The sequence below is a fragment of the Balaenoptera borealis genome (genome assembly GCF_965194805.1).
Source record: "Balaenoptera borealis genome assembly, chromosome: 2".
NCBI classification, from domain to species: Eukaryota; Metazoa; Chordata; class Mammalia; order Artiodactyla; family Balaenopteridae; genus Balaenoptera; species Balaenoptera borealis.
Genome location: NC_138867.1, coordinates 107591007 through 107603840, shown reverse-complemented (window position 1 = coordinate 107603840; position 12834 = coordinate 107591007). Strand labels below are relative to the sequence as shown.

At 38.2% G+C, this 12834-nt stretch overlaps 2 long non-coding RNA genes across 4 annotated transcripts in view; one reads left to right on the top strand and one right to left on the bottom strand.

Moving 5' to 3' along the window:
- The window catches only part of LOC309623678, a 423847-nt gene that overhangs the window by 96282 nt on the left and 314731 nt on the right, over positions 1 to 12834 (bottom strand). The window lies entirely within an intron of this gene.
- LOC309623671 overlaps positions 1 to 12834 on the top strand; it is a 386864-nt gene that overhangs the window by 117816 nt on the left and 256214 nt on the right. The gene's annotated exons all lie outside the window — the stretch shown is intronic.

Sequence of the window (12834 nt, the reverse complement as noted above, 5' to 3'; positions counted from 1 at the left end):
TTGAAAGGTGTGGAGCTATTATTTTAGGTTTTCTTCATTTTTAAGATGACTCATACCTAAACCATTTGTCAACTCTCTGACTGGCTATCCTCCTTTGAGAAACCACACCCGTCTAAACAAGTCTGTCCAAATCATTTATGTTATATGGTTGCTGATGATTGTTACAGGTTCCAAGGCTATGACAATACCTTTTCACTTATAGAGGCTCAAGAGAACTCTCCTGAACCCTTCTCTCTCCCTGCAGTCTCCCAGTGGGGTTTATGTCAGTTCTCTATAAAGGGACTTAAAACAAGAGAAAGAGATTGGGCAAAAAAGCAGGATTATTTATATTTCAAACACTACAAATGATAAACATCTGCACATAAGCAGTTATTTAAATTAACATTTAAAATGAGAAACAATTTCCCTTTTCCATTTTGCAAAAGAGGAGACTGACGTCTCCAATGATTTCTAGGAAATGATATTAAAATGTACTTGCTTAAAAAATAAATTCTTGACCATTCTGAGGTTCCTTATTCAATTCAATTGAGGGTGCTTCTATTCTAGAGGAATTCCCGATGGTATTTGAGAATGCAAAGGCTAAAGCAGGAAAAGGACAGAAGAACAAAATAGGGACGTGGAAAAGCGTGTGCCAGCTGACCCTCCTCTGCCCTCCACTGGCTCCCCTACCACAAGCACACTGATGTTTCCAGAGATGTGCATCCAAAAACGAATGGCAAAAAAAACTTGGGCTAAGTCAGCTGCATTTCATTTAGTACTACACATGGGGAATATGTGTCATCAAAACTCCCAGGTGGGATGTTTGTTTATGGGGTCAAGCAAGAATCAGATAGAATCAGGTGAGATGACATTCTCCAGGGGGCAGAGTAAGTAAAGGTTACGAAGGCGAACTTAGAGGGACAGGAGTGTGGTCAGGATTGCCTCTTAGCATCAAAGATGATCTTTTCCAGTTGCAGCTCCTCAGCAGTAGTTTTCCATTCCCCATGGCACTGACAGCTGCCTAATGCAATCACTGTGTTTTTACTCAGGTGACGAGGAGCAAAAATGCCCATGTTCCTCTGCGCCTCCTCTGGCAGGTGCAGACAGTGTCCTTCAGTTCTCCCGGTGTGCAAAAGGAATAAGTACTTTTCCAGGTTCAACAGGGCCATGTATTTATTGTGAAGACAGTGAAGTACTTATGAGTCAAACTCAATAAAAAGGAATCTGATGCTGAAAAATATATGCTTTCACACTGTTAGAAAAATGTCAAAACGCTTATTGCAAATGATGATCAGGATAAAGTAGCAGCAGTAAAATTAATGTCAAGGGACTTCCCTGGTGGCACAGTGGTTAAGAATCCGCCTGCCAATGCAGGAGACACAGGTTCAAGCCCTAGTCCGGGAAGATGCCACATGCCGCGGAGCAACTAAGCCCGTGTGCTGCAACTACTGAGCCTGCGCTCTAGAGCCCGTGAGCCACAACTACTGAGCCCGTGTCCCACACCTACTGAAGCCAGGGCTCCTAGAGCCCATGCTCCGCAACAAAGAGAAGCCACCGCAATGAGAAGCCCATGCACCTCAAGGAAGAGTAGCTCCCACTCACCGCCAACTACAGACAGCTTGTGCCCAGCAAGGAAGACCCAACGCAGCCAAAAAAAAGAAAAAAGTTAAAAAAAAAATTAATATCAAGATTAATGAGTGTTGTCTGTGTTCCAGGCACTGTATCCTTTACCTGTATCATCTCGTCTGGTCCTCACGATAACCCTACTGAGGCAGGTTCTATGATTATCCCATTTCACAGATAATCATGATGCAGAATTCTCAGAGCGTTCTCTCACCACTGATGCTGTTAAGGTCAGCACTGAACAAAGCCATAGGAATGCTTGCTGGTTTTTGTTGTTATTGATTTTGTTTTGTTGCATTAGTTAGCCAATACTTATACAAGATTTACTGTGGGGCAGGTACTGTGCTAAGAACTTGGTAAGTGTTAACTCATTTAATCTTCACAACAACGCTGTGAGCTAGATACACATATTATCATCAGTTTGAAGTTGTGGAACTTGAGCCTCAGGAATCAAGCAACCTACTCAAGGTCACCAGCTCGTGAGCCAGGGGAACAGGGCTCTCACCCCACAGTCTGTCTGGAATGTTCAGAGGGAAAAATGTCTTATACAAGCAGTTGATGCTCAAGCGTTTCTTAAATATTTAACAAATTTTCTGAATTTGCTGGGGCAGGGACGGGTGTGGGGGGTGTATGGGTATTGTGAAGGAGAGGTTGAGGAGGGGAGGTACAGGCCTTTTTTCCATCTCTTTTCTTCTTCTCAGACCTTGACAGTGACTCTTATACCTCATGATGATTGGTGTGAGAGCTCACATTTCCTCTTATGAATGTTACTGCCTAGTAAACCTGGTAGTGATGATAGACCGATCATTGGGGATTAGAAGTTCTCTAACATGTGACTGGTCAAAATCAATTTCAATGCTAACAGCTAAAGTTAACAGCTTAGAGTTTATTTTACTTAATAATTTCAGTACTTCACATTTAACAACAAAATAAAGTACAAAATAGGCTATATATTTTTCTCAAATATCAAAGCATACATTTCTACCTAACTCTTTAGACAATCCATTAAATTTCGAATAAATCCAAACTGGAGACTTCACCATCCTGAAGGGGAGTTGCCCCTGCTCCAAGACTGACACCACCCACCTAACACTCTCCTACAAGGAGAGGAAATTAACACTCGCTGATGGAGTGTTGAGCATCTGGAAAGCCTGTGGTTGAGAGGCCTGACCTCATTAATATAAGAACCTGCAAATATCTCAAGTAGTGGGGGCTGGAGTTCATTGTTTTGAGAAGGAAATGAAAATAAACAAACTCAAGGGGAGGAAGTTGGTTTATTCAAAATAGAGAGGATGAGGTACTGGGGGTGCTTCAGATGGCAGGGACCATACTCCACTTCTACCCAAGTCCTTTGGTTAATATGACCTCAAATAGGCAGGTATGTTAAGGAAGGATGAATCCTGACTGCTGTACATAGACCAGAAGCTCCCACAAATCTTCTGGTAAGGCTTAGCACTGAACAAAAAGGCCACCGGTCTTTGAAGGGCCAGTAGGCAAAGGGAATGGCAGCCAAACTTCGCTAGAAAATAGTGCCCCCCAACTTTGGGATAGTAAAATCCCTGGGGATCCTAGGCAGATCGCAAGAAGGAGAGAAGACCACTCTTCCTACCAAATGCCTGAAACCAAATTTTCTGCTAACAATGACAAAAGGGGGCCTTGTCAGATTTGTATATATATATATATATTTTTAAAAAGCAATTTGATATTTTTGTCCATTGAATATCATGGAGCAAGATGTGGAGGGGTATTATACATTCTCTTTCATCCCTTTTCATTCTCTGGAATTTACTGCATAAATTTTAATCTCAAGTTTTACCTGGTTTAATAATAATAATAATTCTTAAAACTATTTCTAATGTTGCTCACTCTGAGGTCATGTTGTGGATACCTATAGATCCAAGATAAGATGAATGACTTAAACACTGGTGTAGCAGAATCTGGCATCCACTCATCAAAATCCATGCTTCCCTCTTCTTCCTGGGTGCATGGCTAATCTGTCTTTCCCAGCCTTCCTTGTAATTAATGTGGCCTCATGACTGAGTTGTATCCAATGGAACATGAGCAGAGGTGAGGTGCTCCACTTCTAGATACAGCCCATTATAAACCTCCCAAGCAAATAATTCCATGATCTCTTCTCCTCTGGCCAAATGGAATAGAGAGGATCCCAAAGTAACCTGGGAATCTACACATCAAAGATGGCAAAGGGTCCTTCAGTCTTGAATGACACTGAGTTATGATGAATGAGCAAAACCTGCCCACCAACAAGAACATTCACAATAGGCTCTTACTGGAATGAGCAGGAAATAAACTTCTGTTGTGTTGTCACTGAAATTCTGGAGTCCCTTTGTTACAACAGCAAGCTGTATCCTAACTAAAAAAGTCAACAACCATAAAAACAAACTCCCCTCATGTGTAATCACACACTCCTATCCTTTGTAATGAACATCTTTAAAATTATAGAATAGATGTAACAAAACAGCCTTCTAAATTAAAATCCAGTATCAAGTCCATATTTAGGCCACCTATAAATGTGTTTTGTTTGCCACACAGAGCACTCTATTTTGTTTGAATTAATTGCCAACATTTATAAATGAGGAAATTTCACAAAAAATTTGGACTTTCATCTGAAAAACTGGATAATTCGGTCAACTGGGGCTTCATTTTCCCTTTTGTGTAAGTCATGCACTCTCTAGATTAACACAGCTTGTTCTGGCCATCCCCCATCCCTGCATTAATTACTTGGCCTTTGCATGCAGTTGAATTTGCCTGCTGGATTATTATAAATAGCTGGGGATTAAAAAAATATGCAGTCCAATCAGACTACAATTGCAATGGGTAAAGATTACTTTATTTGCGTGTTATGCCCGGGGCTTCTTTTGATGGAAATTACAGAAGCAGCTATATAACACCCATTACTAAAGATCTATTAAAAAAAAAAAAAGACAAGACAAACAACAACAACAAAAAAACAAACCCATTACTGCATTTGTGGATCTGATATTTTTGATGGGTTTTTCCCCTTCTCTGTATCTTTCAATATTCCCTATATGAAATCCAATATAAACTCTCATTTCAGAATTAACTCATTAGAAAATAAGTAGTAATATCTCCTACCCCTAATAAGATAAGAACTATTTATCTGATCATTTTCCTTGTTTTACTTTTGGCTTTTAGGAAGATCAAAGCTATATTTCTGTTTCAACTATACTGTATGGAAATTTTTGACTTAAACATGAATATTCTATTTTTTCTCCTTTTATTGCTATTTTATTTCAATATGTATGTTCTTAATTATGTTTATTTATATGCTTTTAAAAATTCAGCTATTTTATACTTGCATTTCTTATGGGCAACCTCAAATTCTTTGTGAAGTTAGAATATAAATAAATAAGTGTGGTTAAATTAAATATTATATTTAATGTTTAATGACAGAATAAAATTATATCAAGAGACCAGATAAAGTTTAATATTCATAAAATGCCAGGCTATGTTCATTTAAGATACACATTTTTAAAAATTTTGTTTCTTCCCTTTTGAAAATAGGATAAAGTTATAAATAAATAATTTTTTGGTATTTCTGGATGGTTTGCTGTAAACTAGAGGGATATTCTTGTTTTATTTTTAAAAATTAACATTAAAAAGCAGCCAGCATATACAGATAGATATGTTCTCTCATTTACTTGTCCATTCACTCGACAGGTAAACCTATTTGTGTCAAGAACTATGTATATTGCAGCTCTATTTACAATAGCCAGGATATGGAAGCAACCTAAGTGCCCATCGACAGATAAATGGATAAAGAAGATGTGGCACATATATACAATGGAATATTACTCAGCCATAAAAAGAAATGAAATTGAGTTATTTGTAGTGAGGTGGATGGACCTAGAGTCTGTCATACAGAGTGAAGTAAGTCAGAAAGAGAAAAAAAAATACAGTATGCTAACACATATATATGGAATCTAAAAGAGAAAAAAAAAATTGGTTATGAGGAACGTAGGGGCAGGACAGGAATAATGACAGAGATGTAGAGAATGGACTTGAGCACACGGGGAGGGAGAAGGGTAAGGTGGGACGAAGTGAGAGAGTGGCATGGACTAATATATACTACCAAATGTAAAATAGGTAGCTAGTGGGAAGCAGCTGCATAGCACAGGGAAATCAGCTCAGTGCATTGTGACCACCTAGAGGGGTGGGATAGGGAGGGTGGGAGGGAGACGCAGGAGGGAGGAGATATGGGGATATATATATATATATATGTATAGCTGATTCACTTTGCCTCTGAGGTGGGAGAGCTGAGTTCAGGACATTGGACCACCAGAGACCTCCCAGCCCCACGTAATATCAATTGGCAAGAGCTCTCCCAGAGATCTCAGTCTCAACACTAAGACCCAGCTCCACCCAACAGCCAGCAAGCTCCAGTGCTGGACGCCCTATGCCAAACAACTAGCAACACAGGAACACAAACCCACCCATTAGCAGAGAGGCTGCCTAAAGTCATACTAAGTTCAAAGACACCCCACAAAACACCACCGGATGCAGCCCTGCCCACCAGAAAGACAAGATCCAGCCCCACCCACCAGAACACAGGCACCTGTCCTCTCCACCAGGAAGCCTATACAAGTTACTGGATCAATCTTACCCACTGGAGGCAGACACCAAAAACAACGGGAACTATGAACATGCAGCCTGCAAAAAGGAGACCCCCAAACACAGTAAGTTAAGCAAAATGAAAAGACAGAGAAACACACAGCAGATGAAGGAGCAAGGTAAAAACCCACCAGACCAAACAAATGAAGAGGAAATAGGCAGTCTACCTGAAAAAGAATTCAGAGTAATGATAGTAAAGATGATCCAAAATCTTGGAAATAGAATGGAGAAAATACAAGAAACGTTTAACAAGGACCTAGAAGACCTAAAGAGCAAACAAACAATGATGAACAACACAATAAATGAAATTAAAACTTCTCTAGAAGGAATCAATAGCACAATAACTGAAGCAGAAGAACAGAGATGTGGCCTGGAAGATAAAATAGTGGAAATAACTACCACAGAGCAGAGTAAAGAAAAAAAGAATGAAAAGAATTGAGGACAGTCTCAGAGACAACATTAAACGCACCAACATTCAAATTATAGGGGTCCCAGAAGAAGAGAAAAAGAAAGGGACTGAGAAAATATTTGAAGAAATTATACTTGAAAACTTCCCCAATATGGGAAAGGAAATAGTCAATCAAATCCAGGAAGAGCAGAGAGTCCCATACAGGATAAATCAAAGGAGAACACGCCAAGACACATATTAATCAAACTATCAAAAACTAAATACAAAGAAAATATATTAAAAGCAGCAAGGGAAAAGCAACAAATAACATACAAGGGAATCCCCATAAGGTTAACAGCTGATCTTTCAGCAGAAACTCCGCAAGCCAGAAAGGAGTGGCAGGACATATTTAAAGAGATGAAAGGGAAAAACCTACAACCAAGATTACTCTACCCAGCAAGGATCTCATTCAGATTTGACGGAGAAATTAAAACCTTTACAGACAAGCAATAGCTAAGAGAATTCAGCACCACCAAACCACCTTTACAACAAATGCTAAAGGAACTTCTCTAGGCAGGAAACACAAGAGAAGGAAAAGACCTACAATAACAAACCCAAAACAATTAAGAAAATGGTAATAGGAACATACATATCAATAATTACCTTAAATGTAAATGGATTAAATGCTCCAACCAAAAGACATAGACTGGCTGAATGGATACAAAAACAAGACCTGTATATATGCTGTCTACAAGAGACCTACTTCAGACGTAGGGACACATACAGACTGAAAGTGAGTGGATGGAAAAATATATTCCATGCAAAAGCAAATCAAAAGAAAGCTGGAGTAGCAATTCTCATATCAGACAAAATAGACTTTAAAATAAAGACTGTTACAAGAGACAAAGAAGGAAACTACATAATGATCAAGGGATCAGTCCAAGAAGAAGATATAACAGTTGTAAATATTTATGCACCCAACATAGGAGCACCTCACTACATTAGGCAAATGCTAACAGCCATAAAAGGGGAAATCGACAGTAACACAATCATACTAGGGGACTTTAACACCCACCTTTCACCACTGGACACATCATCCTAAATGAAAATAAATAAGGAAACACAAGCTTTAAATGACACATTAAACAAGATGGACTTAATTGATATTTATAGGACATTCCATGAAAAACAACAGAATATACTTTCTTCTCAAGTGCTCATGGAACATTCTCCAGGATAGATCATATCATGGGTCACAAATCAAGCCTTGGTAAATTTAAGAAAATTGAAATCAAGTATCTTTTCCAACCACAATGCTATTAGACTAGATATCAATTACAGGAAAAAAAACTGTAAAAAATACAAACACATGGAGGCTAAACAATACGCTACTAAATAACCAAGAGATCCCTGAAGAAATCAAAAAATACCTAGAAACAAATGGCAATGAAAACACAATGACCCAAAACCTATGGGATGCAACAAAAGCAGCTCTAAGATGGAAGTTTATAGCACTACAACCCTACCTCAAGAAACAAGAAAAATCTCAGATAAACAAACTAACCTTACACCCTAAGCAATTAAAGAAGAAAAATACCCCAAAGTTAGCAGAAGGAAAGAAATCATAAAGATAAGACCAAGAATAAATGAAAAAGAAATGAAGTAAACAATAGCAAACATCAGTGAAACTAAAAGTTGTTCTTTGAGAAGATAAACAAAATTGATAAACCACTAGCCAGACTCATCACGAACATAAGGGAGAAGAGTCAAATCAACAGATTTAGAAATGCAAAAGGAGAAGTAACAACGGACCCTGCAGAAATACAAAGAATCATGAGGGATTACTGCAAGCAACTGTATACCAATAAAATGGACAACCTGGAAGAAATGGAGAAATTCTTAGAAAAGCACAACCTTCCGAGACTGAACCGGGAAGAAATAAAAAATATAAACAGACCAATCACAAGCACTGAAATTGAAACTGTCATTACAAATCTTCTGACAAACAAAAGCCCAGGACCAGGTGGCTTCACAGGAGAATTCCTTTTTTTTTTTTAAACATCTTTACTGGAGTATATTTGCTTTACAATGGTGCGTTAGTTTCTGCTTTATAACAAAGTGAATCTGCTCTACGTATACATATATCCCCATAGCCTCTCCCTCTTACATCTCCCTCCCACCCTCCCTATCCCACCCCTCTAGGTGGTTAAAAGTCACCAAGCTGGTCTCCCTGTGCTCTGCAGCTGCTTCCCACTAGCTATCTATTTTACATTTGGTAGTGTGTATATGTCAGTGCTACTCTCTCACTTTGTTCCAGCTTACCCTTCCCCCTCCCTGTATCCTCAAGTCCATTCTCTATGTCTGCATCTTTATTCCTGTCCTGCCCCTAGGTCCATCAGAACCACTTTTTTTTTAGATTCCATATATATGTTAGCATACAGTATTTGTTTTTCTCTTTCTGACTTACTTCACTCTATAAGACAGACTCTAGGTCCATCCACCTCACTACAAATAACTTAATTTCATTTCTTTTTATGGCTGAGTAATATTCCATTGTATATATGTACCACATCTTCTTTATCCATTGATCTGTCGATGGACACCTAGCTTGCTTCCATGTCCTGGCTATTGTAAATAGTGCTGCAATGAGCATTGTGGTATGTGACTCTTTTTGAATTATGGTTTTCTCAGGGCATGTACACAGTGGTGGCATTGCTGGGTTGTAGGGTAGTTCTATTTTTAGTTTTTTAAGGAACTTCCATTAAAAAAGTCCCATCATCCACTGCTCTCGATAGTGGCTGTATCAATTTACATTCCCACCAGCAGTGCAAGAGGGTTCCCTTTTCTCTACACCCTCTCCAGCATTTATTGTTTGTAGATTTTTTGATGATGGCCATTCTGACCAGTGTGAGGTGATACCTCATTGAAGTTTTGATTTGCATTTCTCTACTGATTAGTGGTGTTGAGCATCCTTTCATGTGTTTGTTGGCAATCTGTATATCTTCTTTTGAGAAATGTCTGTTTAGGTCTTCTGCCCATTTTTGAATTGGGTTGTTTGTTTTTATTGCTATTGAGCTGCATGAGCTACTTGTATATTTTGGAGATTAATCCTCTTGTCAGTTGCTTCATTTGCAAATATTTTCTCCCATTCTTAGGGTTGTCTTTTCATCTTGTTTATGGTTTCCTTTGTGTGCAAAACTGTTAAGTTTCATTAGGTCCCATTTGTTTATTTCTGTTTTTATTTCCATTTCTCTAGGAGATTTGTCAAAAAGGATCTTGCTGTGATTTATGTCAAAGAGTGTTCTTCCTGTGTTTTCCTCTAAGAGTTTTATAGTGTCTGACCTTACATTTAGGTCTTTAATCTATTTTGAGTTTATTTTTGTGTATGGTGTTAGGGAGTTTTCTGATTTGATTCTTTTCCATGTAGCTGTCCCGTTTTCCCAGCACCACTTATTGAAGAGGCTGTCTTTTCTCCATTGTATATTCTTGCCTCCTTTATCAAAAATAAGGTGACCATATGTGTGTGGGTTTATCTCTAGGCTTTCTATCCTGTTCCATTGATCTATATTTCTGGTTTTGTGCCAGTACCATACTGTCTTGATCAGTGTAGCTTTGTAGTATAGTCTGACGTCAGGGAGCCTAATTCCGCCAGCTCCATTTTTCTTTCTCAAGATTGAGTTTAATGTTGTCCCAGAGGTCTCTGAGACTGTTCTCAATTCTTTTCAATCTTTTTTCTTTATTCTGCACTGTAGCAGCTATTTCCACTATTTTATCTTCCAGGTCACTTATCCGTTCTTCTGCCTCAGTTATTCTGCTATTGATTCCTTCTAGAGAATTTTTAGTTTCATTTATTGTGTTGTTCATCATTGTTTGTTTGCTCTTTAGTTCTTCTAGGTCCTTGTTAGACGTTTCTTGTATTTTCTCCATTCTATTTCCAAGATTTTGGATCATCTTTACTATCATTACTCTGAATTCTTTTTCAGGTAGACTGCCTATTTCCTCTTCATTTGTTTGGTCTGGTGGGTTTTTACCTTGCTCCTTCATCTGCTGTGTGTTTCTTTGTCTTCTCATTTTGCTTAACTTACTGTGTTTGGGGTCTCCTTTTCACAGGCTGCAGGTTTGTAGTTCCCGTTGTTTTTGGTGTCTGCCCCCAGTGGCTAAGGTTGGTTCAATGGGTTGTGTAGGCTTCCTAGTGTAGGGGACTGGTGCTTCACAGGTGAATTCTATCAAACATTTAGAGAAGAGCTAACACCTATCCTTGTCAAACTCTTCCAACATATAGCAGAGGGAGGAACACTCCCAAATTCATTCTATGAGGCCACCATTACCCTGATACCAAAACCAGACAAAGATGTCACAAAAAAAGAAAACTACAGGCCAATACCACTGATGAACATAGATGTGAAAATCCTCAACAAAATACTAGCAAACAGAATCCAGCAACAGATTAAAAGGATCATACACCATGATCAAGTTGGGTGTATCCCAGGAATGCAAGGATTCTTCAATATATGCAAATTAATCAATGTGATACACCATATTAACAAATTGAAGGAGAAAAACCATATGATCATCTCAATAGATGCAGAAAAAGCTTTTGACAAAATTCAACACCCATTTATGATAAAAACCCTCCAGAAAGTAGGCATAGAGGGAACTTACCTAAACATACTAAAGGCCATATATGACAAACCCACAGCCAACATCATTCTCAATCTTGAAAAATTGAATCCATTTCCTGTAAAATCAGGAACAATACAAGGATGCCCACTCTCACCACTCTTATTTAGTAAAGTTATAGCCACAGCAATCAGAGAAGAAAAAAAATAAAAGGAATTAAAATCAGAAAAGAAGAAGTAAAGCTGTCACTGTTTGCAGATGATATGATACTATACATACAGAATCCTAAAGATGCTACCAGAAAACTACTAGAGCTAATCAATGAATTTGGTAAAGTAGCAGGATACAAAATTAATGCACAGAAATCTCGTTAATTCCTATACACTGATGATGAAAAATCTGAAAGAGAAATTAAGGAAAAACTTCCATTTACCATTGCAACAAAAAGAATAAAATCCCTGGGATAAACCTACCTAAGGAGACAAAAGGCCTGTATGCAGAAAACTATAAAACACTGATGAAAGAAATTAAAGATGATACAAACAGATGGAGAGATATACCATGTTCTTGGATTGGAATAATCAACATTGTGAAAATCACTATACTACCCAAAGCAATCTACAGATTCAATGCAATCCCTCTCAAACTACCAACAGCATTTTTCACAGAACTAGATCAAAAAATTTTACAGTTTCTATGGAGACACAAAAAACCCCAAATAGCCAAAGCAGTCTTGAGAAAGAAAAATGGAGCTGGAAGAATCAGGCTCGCTGACTTCAGACTATACTACGAAGCTACCGTAATCAAGACAGTATGGCACTGGCACAAAAACAGAAATATAGATCAATGGAACAGGATTGTACTAGTCAGTATCATTAGTATGACACTCTCTAGGTCCATCCATGTTGCTGCAAATGGCATTATTTCATTCTTTTTTATGGCTGAGTAATATTACATTGTATATATGTACCACATCTTCTTTATCCGCTCCTCTGTCAATGGACATTTAGGTTACTTCCATGTCTTGGCTATTGTAAATAGTGCTGCAACGAACAGTGCGGTGCATGTATCTTTTGGAAGTATGGTTTTCTCTGGATATATACCCAGGGGTGGGATTGTTGGATCCTTATGGTAGTTTTATATTTAGTTTTTTAAGGAGCCTCCATACTGTTCTCCAAAATGGTTGTACCAATATACATTCCCACGAACACCATAGGATGGTTCCCTGTTCTCCACACCCTCTGCAGCATTTACTGTTTGTAGATTTTTGTTGATGACCATTCTGACTGGTGTGAGGTGATACCTCATTGTACTTTTGATTTGCATTTCTCTAATAATTAGTGATGTTGAGCATCTTTTCATGTGCTTTTTGTCCATTTGGATGTGTTCTCTGGAGAAATGTCTATTTACATCTTCTACGCATTTTTGATTGGGTTGTTTGGGGTGTTTTTGATATAAAGATGCATGAACTATCTGTATATTTTGGAGATTAATCCCTTGTCAGTCACTTCATTTGCAAAGATTTTCTCACATTCTGTGGATTGTATTTTTGTTTTGTTTATGTTTTCCTTCAC